The sequence below is a fragment of the Asterias rubens genome, chromosome 21, assembly GCF_902459465.1.
Source record: "Asterias rubens chromosome 21, eAstRub1.3, whole genome shotgun sequence".
NCBI lineage: Eukaryota > Metazoa > Echinodermata > Asteroidea > Forcipulatida > Asteriidae > Asterias > Asterias rubens.
In genome coordinates, this window is record NC_047082.1 from 2,802,344 (window position 1) to 2,813,546 (window position 11,203).

An 11,203-nucleotide genomic window follows, 5' to 3' on the forward strand; every position below is an offset into this window, starting at 1 on the left:
ACTGTGTGGTGAATTACCCATACACCCCCTGGTGTTGCGTATTCTCTACTGTGTGGTGAATTACCCATACACCCCCTTGATTTGCGTATTCTCTACATTTTCAACTGTGTGGTGAATTACCCATACACCCCCTGGTGTTGCGTATTCTCAACACTTGTTACTGTGTTGTGAACTACCCACACTTTCACTGGTGTTGCGTATTCTCTACACTTCACATGTGTTTTGAGTTACCCATACTTCCCCTGGTAATGGGTATTCTGTACACTTTCACCTGTGTGGTGAATTACCCATGCTTCCCTTGTGTTGCGTATTCTCTACACTTTCAACTGTGTTGTGAACTGCCCATACTTCCTCTGGTGTTGCATATTCTCTACACTTTCACCTGGGTTTTGAATTACCCATACTTCCCCTGGTGTTGCGTATTCTCTACTGTGTGGTGAATTACCCATGCTTCCCTTGTGTTGCGTATTCACTACACTTTCACCTGTGTTTTGAATTACCCATACTTCCCCTGGTGTTGCGTATTCTGTACACTTCCAACTGTGTGGTGAATTACCCATACACCCCCTGGTGTTGCGTATTCTCTACTGTGTGGTGAATTACCCATACACCCCCTTGATTTGCGTATTCTCTACATTTTCAACTGTGTGGTGAATTACCCATACACCCCCTGGTGTTGCGTATTCTCAACACTTGTTACTGTGTTGTGAACTACCCACACTTTCACTGGTGTTGCGTATTCTCTACACTTCACATGTGTTTTGAGTTACCCATACTTCCCCTGGTAATGGGTATTCTGTACACTTTCACCTGTGTGGTGAATTACCCATGCTTCCCTTGTGTTGCGTATTCTCTACACTTTCAACTGTGTTGTGAACTGCCCATACTTCCTCTGGTGTTGCATATTCTCTACACTTTCACCTGGGTTTTGAATTACCCATATTTCCCCTGGTGTTGCAAATTCTCTACACTTTCAATTGTGTGGTGAATTACCCATACTTCCCCTGGTCTTGTGTATTCTCTGAACTTCCACATCTGGTTTGAATTACCCATACTTCCCTTGGTGTTGTGTATTCTGTACACTTTCAACTGTGTTGTGAATTATACCCTTACTTCCCCAGGTATAGTTTTTCTCTACACTTTCCAGTGTGTGGTGAATTACCCATACTTCCGCTGGTGCTGCATATTCTCTACACTTTCACACGTGTTTTGAATTGCCCATACTGCCCCTTGTGCAGTGTGTTTTCTCCCCTTCAATTATGTGGAATTTAAGGATACTTCCCTTGTGTGGTGATCTACTCATACTTCCTTTGTGTGCTGATCTACCCATACTGAAATAGTTAGCCTTTTCATTTCTATAAATTAGATGTCCAAGTTAATATGACTTAATATATGATAGCTGTTTAATTAGTTGGTTTTGTACATTAGTCTATGTCCCAGGGGTGTGCCAATAATCTTGTTTGGTGATCTACCAATTCTTTACTCTGTGATTAATGACCCTTTCCATTGAGTGGTGATTTGCTTACACTTTTCCTTGTGTAGTGATCGACCTATTCCCTACGCTGTGGTAAATGACACTTCTCCTTGTGTTGTGAACTACTCGACCATTGTGTGTTGAAGTATCCATACTACCCTTTGTATGGTGAAACTACCACTTTGACTTCTGGTTAGATTCATCCACACTTCTCCCTGTGTGGTGAATAACTCTAAATGCCCCTTTTGTCCCAAGATCCATCCCTTATCTGCACTAAAGATGTATGATTCAGATTTCAATTAATTCATACATGAAAAACTAATTAAAATTCCTTACAATACCCCAAAAAACATCTTCCCTTGCGGATAATCAGGGCACTCTGATCGCTTCTTGGGAAACAGTTTTAGGAGTCGGAGAGTACTCTGATTGAAACTGTTTAGAGAAATTTCAAACAAATTTTTCTTCCATTTTTTGTTTATATGAATACAGCGATACATTCCCTTGCAGATAATCAGGGCACTCTGATTGTCTTCTTGGGACAGTTTTACCAGTCAGAGAGCACACTGGTTTAAATTTTTCAAAGAATCTTCAATAAAATTTTTGGTGGGACTTTAGGATGAAAATAATTGATACCTTCCCTTGCGGATAATCAGGGCACTCTGATTGTCTTCTTGGGAAACAGTTTGACCAGTCAGAGAGCACTCTGATTGAAACTGTTTAGAGAAATTTCAAACAAATTCCAAACAAATTTGAGATGCATAGAGATGAAGAGAAAACCCTAACCGTCCTTTCTGAATCATATGTCTTCGTGTAGGTATTTTAATGTAGTTAGTTTAACTGTAAGAGTTGCTCCTACAAAAGAATGAGACCACGAAAAAGAGTTGTTTTAATTAAAATAATGATTTTTCTCGCAAGCAAAGTCATTATTTCAGAAATTGGGCAAACATAAAAACGAAATTATGGAAATCTAAGTATCTTGCAGAGATATGGACATTTCTATCAAAAAAATGACCGTTAAAACTTAATTCCTTTTTGTTTCGTTAAATCTCAGGAAGTATATTCAAAAGTATTGACTTTTCTCATGAGTGAAGTTGTTAACGATTGTCAGAAATTGAGCAAAACTATGGAAGAATCTTGCAGAGATATGGAAATTTCTTTTAAATACAATGATAAAATTTCATTACTTTTTTCATTAGGGTTTTAGCTCTGAAAGATATTGAGAATATTTTTCTGAGTTCAAGGTAAAACCACAGAAATATCTTTTGGAATCATTCTGTAGGAGCAGCTCATTTGGATGAGTATTTCATGTATGTTAGGGCCTCATCCAAACCCATGAAAAACTCGCAGAGTTGTGCAAACACCTGTGCCTGTTGGTGGACCCCCTCGGCTGCCTGGAACAAGTGTTGGTCTTGGTCTGGGTGCAATGGAAGGTATGTTCTCTGTTCACTGAAGTTCAATTAGATGCACCACTAGTGTTTTGTTTCACTGGTGTAATGCCTTACAAATTTGATGAGTTAGAGCGTAGCAATTTTTGGATGCATACATACTAGCGCGTTTCAAGCTGGAAAGTAGTGGTTGGTCCCTAAAACGTTTGGTTCGGCAAGATCTCTCAAGACGTCGGGATGAGGGCCCCTTATTATTTAGCCTTTTGTTGGTCACGTCACTCTTTTGTTCTCTAGTAAACAGGTTTGTGCTGGGGATCGTTTTAGATCAACAAAGGTGCGAAAAGATGTCTTCGCTTGAGCCAATGGAATCTGGACTTGGTGGATGATGAGGACTTCTATTCAGTTGATGATATGATGGCTGGTGAAACATGTTCTGCTTGGTCATGCAACTTTACATCAAAATATCTAGTAAGAACACCCTTTTTATTGCCTTTTGATACCAAAGATGACATTGGATTCCTATCATTCGAATTGGTTGGTTTTTAGAAGAGGTCAAGGGTTGCATATTCTCTATACTTTCATTGTGTTTTGAATAAGCCATACTTCCCCTGTTGTGTATTCTAAACACTTTCACCTGTGTGGTGAATTACCAATTCACCCCCTTGTGTTGCGTATTCCCTACACTTTCAACTGTGTTGTGAACTGCCCATACTTCCCCTGGTGTTGCGTATTCTTACACTTTCAATTGTGTTTCGAAATACTCAAACATGTACTTCCCCTGGTCTTGCGTATTCTCTACAGTTCCAACTGTGTTTTGAATTACCCATACTTCCCCTGGTGTTGCGTATTCTTTTCACTTTCACCTGTGTTTTTAATTACCCATACTTTCCCTGGTCTTGCGTATTCTTTACACTTTCACCTGTGTTTTGAATTACCCATACTTCCCCTGGTGTTGCGTATTCTTTTCACTTTCACCTGTGTTTTGAATTACCAATACTTCCCCTGGTGTTGCGTATTCTTTTCACTTTCACCTGTGTTTTGAATTACCCATACTTTCCCTGGTCTTGCGTATTCTTTACACTTTCACCTGTGTTTTGAATTACCCATACTTCCCCTGGTGTTGCGTATTCTTTTCACTTTCACCTGTGTTTTGAATTACCCATACTTTCCCTGGTCTTGCGTATTCTTCACACTTTCACCTGTGTTTTGAATTACCCATACTTCCCCTGGTCTTGCGTATTCTCTACACTTTCACCTGTGTTTTGAATTACCCATACTTCCCCTGGTGTTGCGTATTCAATTCACTTTCACATGTGTTTTGAATTAAATGACTTCCCCTGGTGTTGCGTTTTCTGTACACTTCCAACTGTGTTTTGAATTACCCATACTTCCCCTGGTCTTGCGTATTCTCTACACTTTCACCTGTGTTTTGAATTACCCATACTTCCCCTTATCCTGCGGATTCTGGACACTTTACATGTGTTTTGAATTACCCATACTTCCCCTGGTGTTGCGTATTCTTTTCACTTTCACCTGTGTTTTTAATTACCCATACTTTCCCTGGTCTTGCGTATTCTTTACACTTTCACCTGTGTTTTGAATTACCCATACTTCCCCTGGTGTTGCGTATTCTTTTCACTTTCACCTGTGTTTTGAATTACCCATACTTCCCCTGGTGTTGCGTATTCTTTTCACTTTCACCTGTGTTTTGAATAACCCATACTTTCCCTGGTCTTGCGTATTCTTTACACTTTCACCTGTGTTTTGAATTACCCATACTTCCCCTGGTGTTGCGTATTCTTTTCACTTTCACCTGTGTTTTGAATTACCCATACTTTCCCTGGTGTTGCGTATTCTTTTCACTTTCACCTGTGTTTTGAATTACCCATACTTTCCCTGGTCTTGCGTATTCTCTACACTTTCACCTGTGTTTTGAATTACCCATACTTCCCCTGGTGTTGCGTATTCAATTCACTTTCACATGTGTTTTGAATTAAATGACTTCCCCTGGTGTTGCGTTTTCTGTACACTTTCACCTGTGTTTTGAATTACCCATACTTCCCCTGGTGTTGCGTATTCTTTTCACTTTCACCTGTGTTTTGAATTACCCATACTTCCCCTGGTCTTGCGTATTCTGTACACTTTCAACTGTGTTTTGAATTACCCATACTTCCCCTGGTCTTGCGTATTCTCTACACTTTCACCTGTGTTTTGAATTACCCATACTTCCCCTGGTGTTGCGTATTCTGTACACTTCCAACTGTGTTTTGAATTACCCATTCTTCCCCTGGTCTTGCGTATTTTCTACACTTCCAACTGTGTTTTGAATTACCCATACTTCCCCTGGTGTTGCGTATTCTTTTCACTTTCACCTGTGTTTTGAATTACCCATACTTCCCCTGGTCTTGCGTATTCTGTACACTTTCAACTGTGTTTTGAATTACCCATACTTCCCCTGGTCTTGCGTATTCTCTACACTTTCACCTGTGTTTTGAATTACCCATACTTCCCCTGGTGTTGCGTATTCTGTACACTTCCAACTGTGTTTTGAATTACCCATACTTCCCCTGGTCTTGCGTATTCTCTACACTTTCACATGTGTTTTGAATTACCCATCTTCCCTTTATCCTGCGTATTCTCTACACTTTCAACTGTGTTTTGAAATACCCATATTTCCCGTTGTTGCGTATTCTCTTCACTTCCACATGTGTTTTGAATTACCCATACTTTGCACGGTGTTGCGTATTCAATTCACTTTCACATGTGTTTTGAATTAAACGTACTTCCCCTGGTGTTGCGTATTCTGTACACTTCCAACTGTGTTTTGAATTAAGCATACTTCCTCTTGTGCTGCGTATTCTCTACACTTCCACATGTGTTTTGAATTACCCATACTTCCCTTGTGTTGCGTACTCACTACACTTTCACTTGTGTTTTGAATTACCCATACTTCCCTTGTGTTGCGTATTCACTACACTTTCACCTGTGTTTTGAATTACCTATACTTCTTCTTGTGATGCGTATTCACTACACTTTCACCTGTGTTTTGAATTACCCATACTTCCCTTGTGTTGCGTATTCTCTACACTTCCAACTGTGTTTTGAATTACCCATACTTCCCCTTGTGTTGCGTGTTCACTACACTTTCACCTGTGTTTTTAATTACCTATACTTCTTCTTGTGCTGCGTATTCTCTACACTTCTACATGTGTTTTGAATTACCCATACTTCCCCAGGTGTTGCCTATTCAGTACACTTTCACGTGTGTTGTGAATTACCCATACTTCCCCTTGTGTTGCGTATTCTCTACACTTTCACTTGTGTTGTGAATTACCCATACTTCCCCAGGTGTTGCCTATTCAGTACACTTTCACATGTGTTGTGAATTACCCATACTTCCCCTTGTGTTGCGTATTCTCTACACTTGATGTGTTTTGAATTACCCATATTTCCCCTGGTGTAGCGTATTCATTACACTTTCACTTGTGTTGTGAATTACCCATACTTTCCCTGGTCTTGCGTATTCACTACACTTTCACTTGTGTTGTGAATTACCCGTACTTCCCCTGGTGTTGCGTATTCATTACACTTTCAACTGTCATTCCCCTCTTTGTGTGATTCACGACACTTTCACCTGTGTTTTGAATTACCCATACTTCCCCTTGTGTTGCGTATTCTCTACACTTCCACATGTGTTTTGAATTACCCATACTTTGCATGGTGTTGCGTATTCTCTACACTTCCACATGTATTTTGAATTACCCATACTTCCCCAGGTGTTGCGTATTCTCTACACTTTCACTTGTGTTTTGAAATAACCATGCCCTGGTGTTGCGTGTTCTGTACAACCAGACATGTTTTGTGAAGACACATACTGTCTTTGTATGGTGAATTTATCACGATTAATCTCGGCCCTGTTGAAGTGTTTGGTCAATGTCTGTTTTTTTAAGGATGGTTGAATTTATATTGATCCAATGTCATCTACAGTATCATTTATTGGCAAACCTGCAGTGAGGGTGAGAAAACATCACTACTTATCATGCTCAAACTGTTGAAAATTTGTGACGTTTGTGATAATACGCCAGTACTTTTCCGAAGAATTTTGGCGACTTGCTTTACACACAATTGGTAACAAAATTGCTGCCCATTACAGAATTTGTTTCTCCAACCAGCACATCATCATCTGGATAGAAGTCGTCATCATCTCTCGAGTTAGGATCCCATTGGAACAAGCGTCGACACCTCTTAGCACCACCAGTGCAGCTTGGTTGCGAAACCACAATCGGTGAAATCCTAAGCACTCTTGAGGGCACCATTTCATTTAAGCAAGCAACAACTACTTTCTGCTTAGCACTTCTGCGTTTAAAACAAAGTGCTAAATTGCGTCTAGCTCATTAGATTTGTAAGACAATACATCGTTGTTACAAACCACTAGTAGCGCATCTAATTGAACTTCACTGAACACAGAACATATCAACCATTGCACTTTGGACCTTTAGATCATCACGAGTTCCAGGTGGCCGAGGGGGTCCACCGACAGGCACAGGTGTTTGCACGACTCTGCTTTTTTTTTGGCCAAAATTTTCAAAAAAAAATTGAAAAGAACTCTCCTTGTAACTTGTGTTTTATTTGCATCAAAATCTTCAATAAAAAATTGAACAGAACTCTCCTTGTAACTTGTGTTTTATTTGCATCAACCCTACCATCCCCCCCCCCCCCCCCCAATTCAAATATGGAAGGCCCATCTTATCCCGATGGAACCCACCCCCGACACTGTAAGGACCAATGTTAGCCCCCCTACAGTGTGGGGGTGGGTTCCATCGGGTTAAGATGGACCCTCAGGCCACCATGTTTAACTACAATGCAGTTGGGTATGTATAAAGTCGCTTTTAGCTAAGTATTTTTGCGCATATGTAATTAGGTGAAAAAAAATACACACCCGTTGCTGCACTGTGTTCAAATATGGCGGCCAAGTAGACGACTCAAGTAATAATGAGATATTAGTCTGCAACTTTAGGGCAACCAAAACGTAAATTGATTCACCCCTAAAAATAGCCTTTATTTTCGCACACACAAAACCATTTTCAAGCAAAATTTGATATAACCATAAGGCTATAGTCTTGCAACCATTTTCAAGCAAAATTTGATTAAACCATAAGGCTATAGTCTTGCAACCATTTCCAAGCAAAGTTTGATAAAACCATAAGGCTATAGTCTTGCAACATTTCCAGGCAAAAACCATAAGGCTATAGTCTTGCAACCATTTTCAAGCAAAATTTGATTAAACCATAAGGCTATAGTCTTGCAACCATTTTCAAGCAAAGTTTGATAAAACCATAAGGCTATAGTCTTGCAACCATTTTCAAGCAAAGTTTGATAAAACCATAAGGCTATAGTCTTGCAACCATTTTCAAGCAAAATTTGATGAAACCATAAGGCTATAGTCTTGCAACCATTTTCAAGCAAAATTTGATAAAACCATAAGGCTATAGTCTTGCAACCATTTTCAAGCAAAGTTTGATAAAACCATAAGGCTATAGTCTTGCAACCAATTTCAAGCAAAAACCATAAGGCTATAGCCTTGCAACCATTTTTAAGCAAAATTTGATAAAACCATAAGGCAACCATTTTCAAGCAAAATTTGATGAAACCATAAGGCTATAGTCTTGCAACCATTTTCAAGCAAAATTTGATAAAACCATAAGGCTATAGTCTTGCAACCATTTTCAAGCAAAATTTGATAAAACCATAAGGCTATAGTCTTGCAACCATTTTCAAGCAAAATTTGATAAAACCATAAGGCTATAGTCTTGCAACCATTTTCAGGCAAAATTTGATAAAACCATAAGGCTATAGTCTTGCAACCATTTTCAAGCAAAATTTGATTAAACCATAAGGCTATAGTCTTGCAACCATTTTCAAGCAAAATTTGATGAAACCATAAGGCTATAGTCTTGCAACCATTTTCAAGCAAAATTTGATAAAACCATAAGGCTATAGTCTTGCAACCAATTTCAAGCAAAAACCATAAGGCTATAACCTTGCAACCATTTTCAAGCAAAATTTGATAAAACCATAAGGCAACCATTTTCAAGCAAAATTTGATTAAACCATAAGGCTATAGTCTTGCAACCATTTTCAAGCAAAATTTGATGAAACCATAAGGCTATAGTCTTGCAACCATTTTCAAGCAAAATTTGATAAAACCATAAGGCTATAGTCTTGCAACCATTTTCAAGCAAAAACCATAAGGCTATAGCCTTGCAACCATTTTCAAGCAAAATTTGATAAAACCATAAGGCAACCATTTTCAAGCAAAATTTGATTAAACCATAAGGCTATAGTCTTGCAACCATTTTCAAGCAAAAACCATAAGGCTATAGTCTTGCAACCATTTTCAAGCAAAGTTTGATAAAACCATAAGGCTATAGTCTTGCAACCATTTTCAAGCAAAAACCATAAGGCTATAGCCTTGCAACCATTTTCAAGCAAAATTTGATTAAACCATAAGGCTATAGTCTTGCAACCATTTTCAAGCAAAATTTGATGAAACCATAAGGCTATAGTCTTGCAACCATTTTCAAGCAAAATTTGATAAAACCATAAGGCTATAGTCTTGCAACCATTTTCAAGCAAAATTTGATAAAACCATAAGGCTATAGTCTTGCAACTATTTTCAAGCAAAGTTTGATAAAACCATAAGGCTATAGTCTTGCAACCAATTTCAAGCAAAAACCATAAGGCTATAGCCTTGCAACCATTTTTAAGCAAAATTTGATAAAACCATAAGGCAACCATTTTCAAGCAAAATTTGATGAAACCATAAGGCTATAGTCTTGCAACCATTTTCAAGCAAAATTTGATAAAACCATAAGGCTATAGTCTTGCAACCATTTTCAGGCAAAATTTGATAAAACCATAAGGCTATAGTCTTGCAACCATTTTCAAGCAAAATTTGATTAAACCATAAGGCTATAGTCTTGCAACCATTTTCAAGCAAAAACCATAAGGCTATAGCCTTGCAACCATTTTCAAGCAAAATTTGATAAAACCATAAGGCAACCATTTTCAAGCAAAATTTGATGAAACCATAAGGCTATAGTCTTGCAACCATTTTGAAGCAAAATTTGATAAAACCATAAGGCTATAGTCTTGCAACCATTTCCAAGCAAAGTTTGATAAAACCATAAGGCTATAGTCTTACAACCATTTTCAAGCAAAGTTTGATAAAACCATAAGGCTATAGTCTTGCAACCATTTTCAAGCAAAAACCATAAGGCTATAGCCTTGCAACCATTTTCAAGCAAAAACCATAAGGCTATAGTCTTGCAACCATTTTCAAGCAAAGTTTGATAAAACCATAAGGCTATAGTCTTGCAACCAATTTCAAGCAAAAACCATAAGGCTATAGCCTTGCAACCATTTTCAAGCAAAATTTGATAAAACCATAAGGCTATAGTCTTGCAACCATTTTCAAGCAAAATTTGATGAAACCATAAGGCTATAGTCTTGCAACCATTTTCAAGCAAAATTTGATAAAACCATAAGGCTATAGTCTTGCAACCATTTTCAAGCAAAATTTGATAAAACCATAAGGCTATAGTCTTGCAACCATTTTCAGGCAAAATTTGATAAAACCATAAGGCTATAGTCTTGCAACCATTTTCAAGCAAAATTTGATAAAACCATAAGGCTATAGTCTTGCAACCAATTTCAAGCAAAAACCATAAGGCTATAACCTTGCAACCATTTTCAAGCAAAATTTGATAAAACCATAAGGCAACCATTTTCAAGCAAAATTTGATTAAACCATAAGGCTATAGTCTTGCAACCATTTTCAAGCAAAATTTGATAAAACCATAAGGCTATAGTCTTGCAACCATTTTCAAGCAAAGTTTGATAAAACCATAAGGCTATAGTCTTGCAACATTTTCAGGCAAAAACCATAAGTCTTGCAACCATTTTCAAGCAAAATTTGATTAAACCATAATGCTATAGTCTTGCAACCATTTTCAAGCAAAATTTGATGAAACCATAAGGCTATAGTCTTGCAACCATTTTCAAGCAAAATTTGATAAAACCATAAGGCTATAGTCTTGCAACCATTTTCAAGCAAAAACCATTTTCAAGCAAAGTTTGATAAAACCATAAGGCTATAGTCTTGCAACCATTTTCAAGCAAAATTTGATAAAACCATAAGGCTATAGTCTTGCAACCATTTTCAAGCAAAATTTGATAAAACCATAAGGCTATAGTCTTGCAACCATTTTCAAGCAAAATTTGATGAAACCATAAGGCTATAGTCTTGCAACCATTTTCAAGCAAAATTTGATAAAACCATAAG